The 8,718-nt window shown below is 33.5% G+C and overlaps 1 non-coding gene across 1 annotated transcript; it reads left to right on the top strand.

Annotated features, from left to right (window-relative positions):
• Nucleotides 1–299: 299 nt before the first annotated feature.
• Nucleotides 300–406, top strand: LOC141709965 (small nucleolar RNA R71). Its single transcript, XR_012570512.1, has one exon. It is a non-coding gene; the product is annotated as a small nucleolar RNA R71 (small nucleolar RNA).
• The last annotated feature ends 8,312 nt before the right edge of the window (nt 407–8,718 follow it).

The following is an 8,718-nucleotide window of genomic DNA, read 5'->3' as shown; positions in this document are numbered from 1 at the left end:
CACAAACACAAGTGATTTGATTAACTCCATAATTAGCCAAAGAGTCCACTTTCACCGTTAGAGCTTGAAGTTAAGCAGCTATAGCAGTAGCTATATCTACTTCCAGAATTCTTGCTACCTTGCCTTGCAATATTCTTTGCGTAGGATTCTGATATTCATTAGCTGCCATTATCTCAATCAACTCATAAGCTTCATTATAGCTTTTGGCCTATAAGGCTCCATCAGACGCTGCATTGAGCATAGGGTTAGACTGTGCGCCCAAAATATTGTAGAAACCGTTTATAATCATCTAATCAAGCATGCCATGGTGTGGGAACTTCCTTAGCATCTCCTTGTAGCGATCCCAAGCCTCATACAGAGATTCTCCAGTTTGCTGAGAAAATGGAGTAAGAGCATTCCTGATTGTAGCAGTCTTCGCCATAGGAAAGAATTTAGTGAGAAACTTTTGAGCAAGATCCTCCCATGTGGTGATCGACCCTAGTGGTAGAGAATGTAACCAGCATTTTTCTTTATCCCTCAGCGAGAATGGGAAGAGTCGCAGCTTGATAGCATCTCCAGTCACCCCATTGAACTTCAAAGTGTCGCAGATCTCGATGAAATCCCTGATGTGCATGTTGAGATCTTCTGTAGGAGAACCCCCAAACTGAACTGAGTTTTGTATCATTTGAATCTTGCTTGACTTGATCTCAAAGGTATTAGCCGTGATGGCTGGTCTGATGATGCTTGATTGAATATCATTGATCTTAGGCTGAGAATAGTCCATTAAAGCCTTCAGAATTTCTGCTTGATCTCCCATCACTACTAAAGCTGGTTCCTCGACTTTCTCTTCTTCTTCTACTTTCTCTTCATCCTTAAAAACTTCCCTTCGAATCACTACAGCTTCCTCCTCGGTTTGATCCAGAGTTCTCTTACGAGCCCGCGAACGCGTAAGCATACACGCTCGCTAGAGTGCCTGAAACACGATAAGGAAAAGATTAGGTAAGTAACAATGTCCGAGTCAATGAACTTTAACGATCACTGATGACAAACACATAAAATAAAAGTTAATACCGTGTCCCCGGAAGGGGCGCCAAAAACTTGTTAGTCGCTAAACACGCGCTAATAATTCACGCAAGTATACGCGATCGCAGGCACTATAAAATTATTTCTAGTTCATTCCCACAAAGACTAGTTTAGATTAACTTTGTGATTTATGCACTTATTCAACAATTATATCGCTATTATTCAATGCTAAGACGAATAACAATTTGGGATTTGATTATACAACAATTAACTATTGAGAATTATACTAGAGAACATTAACTAAGAGATTAAAGAGAATTGATTAATATATAACATAAATATGAGATTCTAACTTCATTAAATACTTCATTCATTAGCCTTTTCATTCTTAACCTTAGCATGTAATGATGATGACACTAATCAGATAACACGAAACTGATAAATGCCAACTTTCATTGTACGAATACCATACTACCAGACATCCACAAAAAGATAGAAGCAGAGTACACACCAATTATATTGAGACCCTATATATCTATAGAATTTGACAACATAATGGCTTAATGTGCAAGTTATTTATCATGATTATATAGGGCAAGTAAGATGGTTAACATTACCTACGATCATGCATAATAATAACACATGAACTTATGCTAGCATGGCAAGTTCAAAATCCTTAAATTCACTTTCGCTTCATTAAAGATTAACATGATATCTTATAAGTTCGTGATGCTCATAAGACGAATAAGCACACCCAATACTAGGTTATCATACATTCACCACACACTAAGGCATCTAAATAAATTAACTAAAGAAATCCATAAATAAATCCATTAGAACCCCATGATAACGATTAGCCCATAATCGGACTCATCATCAATGTGGGTTCCGATGAAAGTATGGTATAATAAACGTAGTCTTTATAAAACATATAATAAACCAAATAGGTAATCCAGAGTATTAGGTTCAACAAAACATGAAACGAGCATCCAAGATTATAACTTAAAATAAAGATTCACAAGAATAAACTAGATCTTCTTTGCCTTCGTTGAATTGTACTATAGGTCTTCTTGTCGTCTTCTCCTTAAGCTCCGTTATAATTAACATCTTTTTGTTGTCTTTGAATAGCAACCCAATTAATCCAAAAGTCCAGAAAAACAGTCTTCTATTGAAACAGGAATCTGGAATTCTGACCTAGCATGGCCGGGCCCTTCAGCAGTGCGGGCGTGATGACATTCTGCTTCTCTGGCGCGGCCGCGTGCTAGCACAGTGCGGCGCGCCGGTCTTCTTAAAAAACTAAAATTGCCTTTTTTTCTTGCTGCAATGAGTTGGTCTTCACGACCCTTTATTCCTTGGACACCACCCTAACACCATATTAGAATCAAATCAATGTTAATTCACCTGAATTTCAGATTAATGCCTGAAATGTAAAAACAGTAGAAAAACATTAAAACACCAACAACTTGAGTACAAATACACCAATTCAGAGCTTATTGGAGCATTATAGAGTGACATAAATGCCACTCAACAGTATTTAGTCTTAGAACTTTGATGGTAGAAGAATAATTGAATGCAATATTAGATTAATCTAAACCATTCGCTGAATCAAAACTAATATCGAAGTATAAATATTTAATTGAAGAGGAAAATGATCCAAAAAGAAGATTATCGAGCTAATATTGAAAATTCTATTAGACAAATTGATAATTTTGATCATGGAACAATTGTTCCTAATAATCCTCTTAAAATAATTGAAATCGACAATGGACTAGCTCCGGAAATATCATCAGGAAAAAATTATCCTATCGAGAATATCGTGGGAGATTTTAATAGGAAAGTCCAAACTCGATCTCAAATACAAATTTAGCCTGTCACTTATCTTTTCTATGATAAATAGAACCCAAAATGGCTAAGGAAGCATAATTAGACGAGGATTGGATTCTTGCGATGCAAAACAAATTCAACAAATTCACTCATAGTAATGTTTGGGAACTAGTTCTGCCACCACCCGATACTTCCATTATTGGAACTAAATGGGTCTATCATAATAAATTAAATGAAAGTGGAACTGCCGTAAGAAATAAAGCATGACTAGTAACTCAAGGCTATACACAAATGGAAGGAATAGACTATGATAAAACTTATAATCACGTTACTAGACTCGAAGAAATTCGTATGTTCTTAGCATTCACGTGTCAAAAGGGATTCAAATTTTATCAAATGGATATTAAATCCGCATTCCCAAATGGTGTCTTAGAAGAAGAAGTTTACGTAAGAAAACCACCAGGAATCGAAGATTTAATACATCTGAAGTAGGTGTATAAACTATATAAAGCCTTATACGGACTAAAACAAGCTCCGAGAGCTGGTACGAGCGGTTGAGAAAATTCTTAATTAATAGTGGATTTAAAATTCAATTGTCGACACAACTCTATTTATGGAGTATGAAGGCGATGATATCTTACTCGTTCAAATTTACGTAGATGACATTATTTTTGGTTCAACTAAAGAATCAGTTTGTAATGAATTCTCAGAAATAATGAGTAAAGAATTTGAAATGAGTATGATGGGGGAACAAAATTTCTTCTTAGGTTTGCAAATTAAGCAATATAATGAAGGCATTCGTATTTCTCAATCTAAGTATTACAAATAAATGCTTAAAAATTAATATGAATAATGTCAAATCACTTAGTACTCCTATGTCTCCTTGGGATAAATTATTTGGGGACGAAATAGTATAATCGGTTGAAAATAAGAAACAATGTTGTATGATAGGAATTTTATTATATATGACTTATAGTAGACTGGATGTTCAATATTGCATCTACAAATGTGCTCATTTTTAAGTGGCACCTAAAGAATCTCATTTATCCGCTGTTAAATGAATTTTTAGATCTCTTAAAAGAACCACTGAACTCGGATTTTGGTATCTGAAAGGATCACCGTTTGATCTACTGTGTTTTTCCGACTTAGAATAAGTGGATCATTTAATTAATAGAAAAAGCACTAGTGGAACGTGTTGATTTCTCGGTGGATGTCCAGTTTCTTCTTTTTCAAAGAAACAAAACTCGATATCCATGTCTACCGCGGAAGCAGAGTATATAGTGGCAAAAAAAATATTATGCTCAAATATTATGGATGAAGCAAACAGTAGTCGACTATATGATTAAATTTGACGTGGTATTTTGTGACAATACGAGTGTAATTAATTTGAGTAAAAATACGGTATCGCATTCTCGTACAAAACACAAAGATATCCGATAGTATTTCTTATGTAATCATGTCAATAAAGGAGATATTAGTAAGAATCATGTTGATACAAAATATAATATCGCTAACATATTCACAAAATTGTTATATTCTGAAATATTCACGAAATTACGGTTACATTTGGGAATTTTGAAATGTCAACCTTAACTAAATATAAAATATTCTATATCTGGTTAGGATTTCAGATCAAGAATATTTGATACTTGATTTTTAGTCACGCGACGCAAGTGTGTTGTGTGAGAGAATTCTTCGCTTCTCGAAAATCCATATTTCTCTATAGTACAATTGATTAAAGTAATTATTGATTTTAATATTTATGGTTTTTCTAAAAACCATGTTGAAAATATCATTGAATGTGAAAATAACATTTAAATAATCTCTAATTATTTGCATGGCCTTGAAAGGGATTTCAAAACTCGGAGTAAAATAATAGAAAATTTTTAAATCATCCTTAAGAAATTTCAAATGTAATATGAGATTTTTAATGAATTTTTGAGTAATAATTCATAATTTTAAATTCGAATTATAAATTCAGGGTTAAATAAATTGTGAAATATCAAGAGATTCTCAAAATTCAAGGAAAATATTTTTGTATCTGAATCTTTATTTTCTTATAAAATATATGATTTTATTAATTTAAAATAATATTATTCGAGATCATTTGGATTAAAAATAATTCAATTTTAAATTGATGAAATCAATTTAACGGTTTTATAATTATATCTCAAAATTACATATTTTATTTGTAATATACTGATATATTTTAAGATTTAGCTCTCTCTCTCTCTCTCTCTCTCTCTCTCTCTCTCTCTCTCTCTCTCTCTCTCTCTCTCTCTCTCTCTCTCTCTCTCTCTCTCTCTCTCTCTCTCTCTCTCTCTCTCTCGACGTGATTTCAATTTTTCGGCTACATCCGGCCTCGCCCACTAAAATCGATCACATATTCATGATCCTTTTTTAAAACACATCGATTTCATGCACTTTACTTCATTTTTTATTCGAATTATGGAAACCCCAGTTTTTAATTGGTTTCAATTTATTCTAAATTCGTTGTTGTTTTGAGTAATTTATGATTATCTCATATTGTTCAATTAGTTTTACATTTCTTATTGTGAAAGCCCCCTGATTGGATTTTAAAGATTCGATTCTTCCATTTTGAAGTTTCAATTTCAAAACCTTAGTTGTTTATTAAAATTGCATTGACAGGTTTCTTATTATGATTTCTATCATTTTGCATGATCTTGTTACTAAAATTCCAACTTCCATGATTTTAATTGTGTTATTTTATTCGATTATGTGTGTGTGATGAAAATTGAGATCATATTGAATTAACTGTTACATAGCTTTATTATCGCATAAATGATATGTTAGGTCCTTGATACAACTGTAGAGGGGGGTGAATACAGTTTATGTAAACAAATTGAATTACGTACTCAACATAATGTAACAACTTTATATTGATTAATAAAAACCGATTACAAAATTACTCCCTCAAAGGATGAACAATTATCCTTGAGAGATGCTAGGTTACATAAAAGATATATCAATTCGAGACACATAAAGTGTAAACCTAATATGTGCTTATATACTGCACAGTTACATAATCAAATAAGGAATCCTATTCTATTACAATAAGGAATCATAAAAGATATCCATGTATTTATTGTTACAAAGAATAAATTCCTACACCAACATGTATTCTGCAATCCTTTCCTTCTTCAATATCTCCTAACTTTCAACTGAAGTGGCCAAATACTGATGTCAATTACTGATCAGCAAATGCTGATAACAAATGTTGATCGCGTCACCTTCTGCTAAATACTGATAAATAAACTCTGATAGTTTATAAGTTGTTATCATAAATTTCTTCTAACAATCTCCCCCAACTTGTGCATTATGAATATATGGACATTCTAAATTGATGATGTCAAAACTATCTAAATGCAGAAATACAAATGAATATTGTCACACCCTAAATTTAACAAAGAAACTATACGAATAATCATAATATATAACAAAAGGAAATAAATACACTGAATCCAAGATCTTACAGTTTAGGGTTTGGAACAGCCAATGCTATTAACTATTACAACCTGATTTCAATATCGAGTCCTCACACAAAAAGATCACTAATCTACCTGAGCTCGAACATACAAATCGGCATCACAAGTCTTACGCATGGTCTGCTTGAATCTAACCATATTTGTTAGCTAAAATATCAGGGTGAAAGCAACTAGTGAGCCAAATGCTCAACAAGTGCTATAATATACATAAACAAGAATGAAAGAATAACAATGGAAATGAAAGATTCAACAATATAGTAACAAGAGATAAACTTCCAGGGTGATGACATCTTTTATTTGTAACAAAATAATTAAAAACCATTTCTTTATCAAAACCATTTTATGACGCTACGGATTACAGCCGGTGATCAGCCGCGAAGTAATCCCGAACCTCGCTGGGTTCTAGAACATTAACGGGATCCCTAGGAAACTTTTAAGCCTATAAATTAAGAGCGGAAAGGACTTGCGTCTCAGTCCAAATCCACTATTTAAAGAAAATATTCATCCCCCTTTGGGACTGAAAATCCACTTTTAACTTTTTCAATTTAAAAACTGATGTCAAGTAACGGTTAAATTCTTAAATAGTGAACATATTTATCAAGGGTTCTAGATCAACTTCGAAGAACATGGGATAAGTTCAATCAACTTTAAGGCCATGATTGTAATAACCCCAATTTTTGGAAATTTTTGAAACCCTTATGAATAGTATTTTTGCTGAATGAGAAAACTGTTCATGCCACGCTATGTAGGGGTTCTGTTATTGATCTTATGGGATATTATTAGTACTCTATGTGGTATATAAGTGTATGTAAAGATCGTCAGAATCCAATTCTGAACACTTTGATTTTTCCCGGAAATCCACTAGATACGGAGAGAATTGAGTATAAGGTAACAGGATAAAAAGGATTTAAATTAAAGGATTATAGGAGAGGATCATAAAAGGAATATAATATATTGAGAAAGGTTAAGGGAACCTAAGTAATAAGATCCCGGGTATGATCCCTCAAACGATAAACGAAAACGAAAGTTAAGCGAACCGTATAACAGATCAGCGGTCATTAGGCAAACAATTAGGAAGTTAAGCAAAGGGATTAGAGGAAGTGATGTCACCCAACCAATGAGAAGAGGACAAGGAAGGGAGGATGACATAGCAATGTGATGTAAGCATGACATAGGGAAGGAGGAGGTGTGGTTGGTTTATAACCACACAAATATAAGGTTATTAAGGTAATTAACCAAAAACAAAACAAAAAACAACCAAGCTAAGCCAAACAAATCAAAAAACACAAAATCATTTCATTCTCATCATCTTGCTCTCGGCTTTTCATCTTTTTCAAGGGCAAGAATTTCAAAAATCAAGTTCCAAGCATTGTTAAATCACAAGGTAATTATCTAAGCTTCCTTGTACATAGATATGGATATGCTATAAGTTTAAGCTCCTAATTCCTTCACAATCTCTTCCAATAAATCAAGGAAGAAGATGGTGAATAGTAACCTTCAAGAAATAACTTTAGTTTTCTTGAATTTTTATGAAAGATTAAGGTTATACAAGCAAGGATCAAGGTTCTTTTAGGCATTCAAAGCTCTTGGGTTGTGTTAGGAAGCTTCAAGGAGGTATAAACAACTTTCACCTTTAACTTATAGTTTGAACTTTGAGTTTTGATGAGTTTATGGATGGATTAATGTATATATAGAAATATCCATGTATGTATAGCAAGATCCATGTATGTTAGATAGTTTGGTTGGATTTGTGGTGATTTTGGATATGAATCTTGGTTAATGGTTAATGAATCTTAAGTTATGGTTAGTAGATCATGTTTGCGGTTGAATAAGTTGGAAAAACTTGAGATTATGGACTGACTTTGCCTTGATATAAGTTGTGTTTGATTTATTGATGATGTTTGGGTGGTTTGTAGTGAATTGGTAAAGAATTGGAGTGGTATAAATATTGGTAATCGCGTAAACATAGCCGTCGTAACGTCCGATTTTCTTTAGACTGCTTTTGTTCATAACATTAGGACCCGAGGACCCCCTGCTAGATTATGACCACTGCCATGTTTAGATAGCTCATGTTACGAGCTTCGTTTTGATATGTAGTTCGTTCGATTCCGATGCACGGTTTAGGAGAAACGACCGTTTTAAGTAACGGCGTTTCGCGAACGAAACTTTTCCCCTCGCCTTACTTTGAAACATAGGTTAAAGACCAAAAAGGGTTAATTAATGTATGAAACATTTATGGTAAGTGTGTTAGGCAGTTGGTAAGACACTCGCGAAGGAATCGCATTAAAACTCGTAAAGGTTAAATTATTAAAAATGGTGGAGCCGAGGGTACTCGAGTGACTTAAGAGAATCAGTAAGCGCAGAACAAGCGTTAGAGTCTAAGTTA

The sequence above is a fragment of the Apium graveolens genome, chromosome 2 (genome assembly GCF_009905375.1).
Source record: "Apium graveolens cultivar Ventura chromosome 2, ASM990537v1, whole genome shotgun sequence".
Taxonomy (NCBI): domain Eukaryota; kingdom Viridiplantae; phylum Streptophyta; class Magnoliopsida; order Apiales; family Apiaceae; genus Apium; species Apium graveolens.
This window is presented reverse-complemented; position numbering and strand designations above follow the sequence as displayed.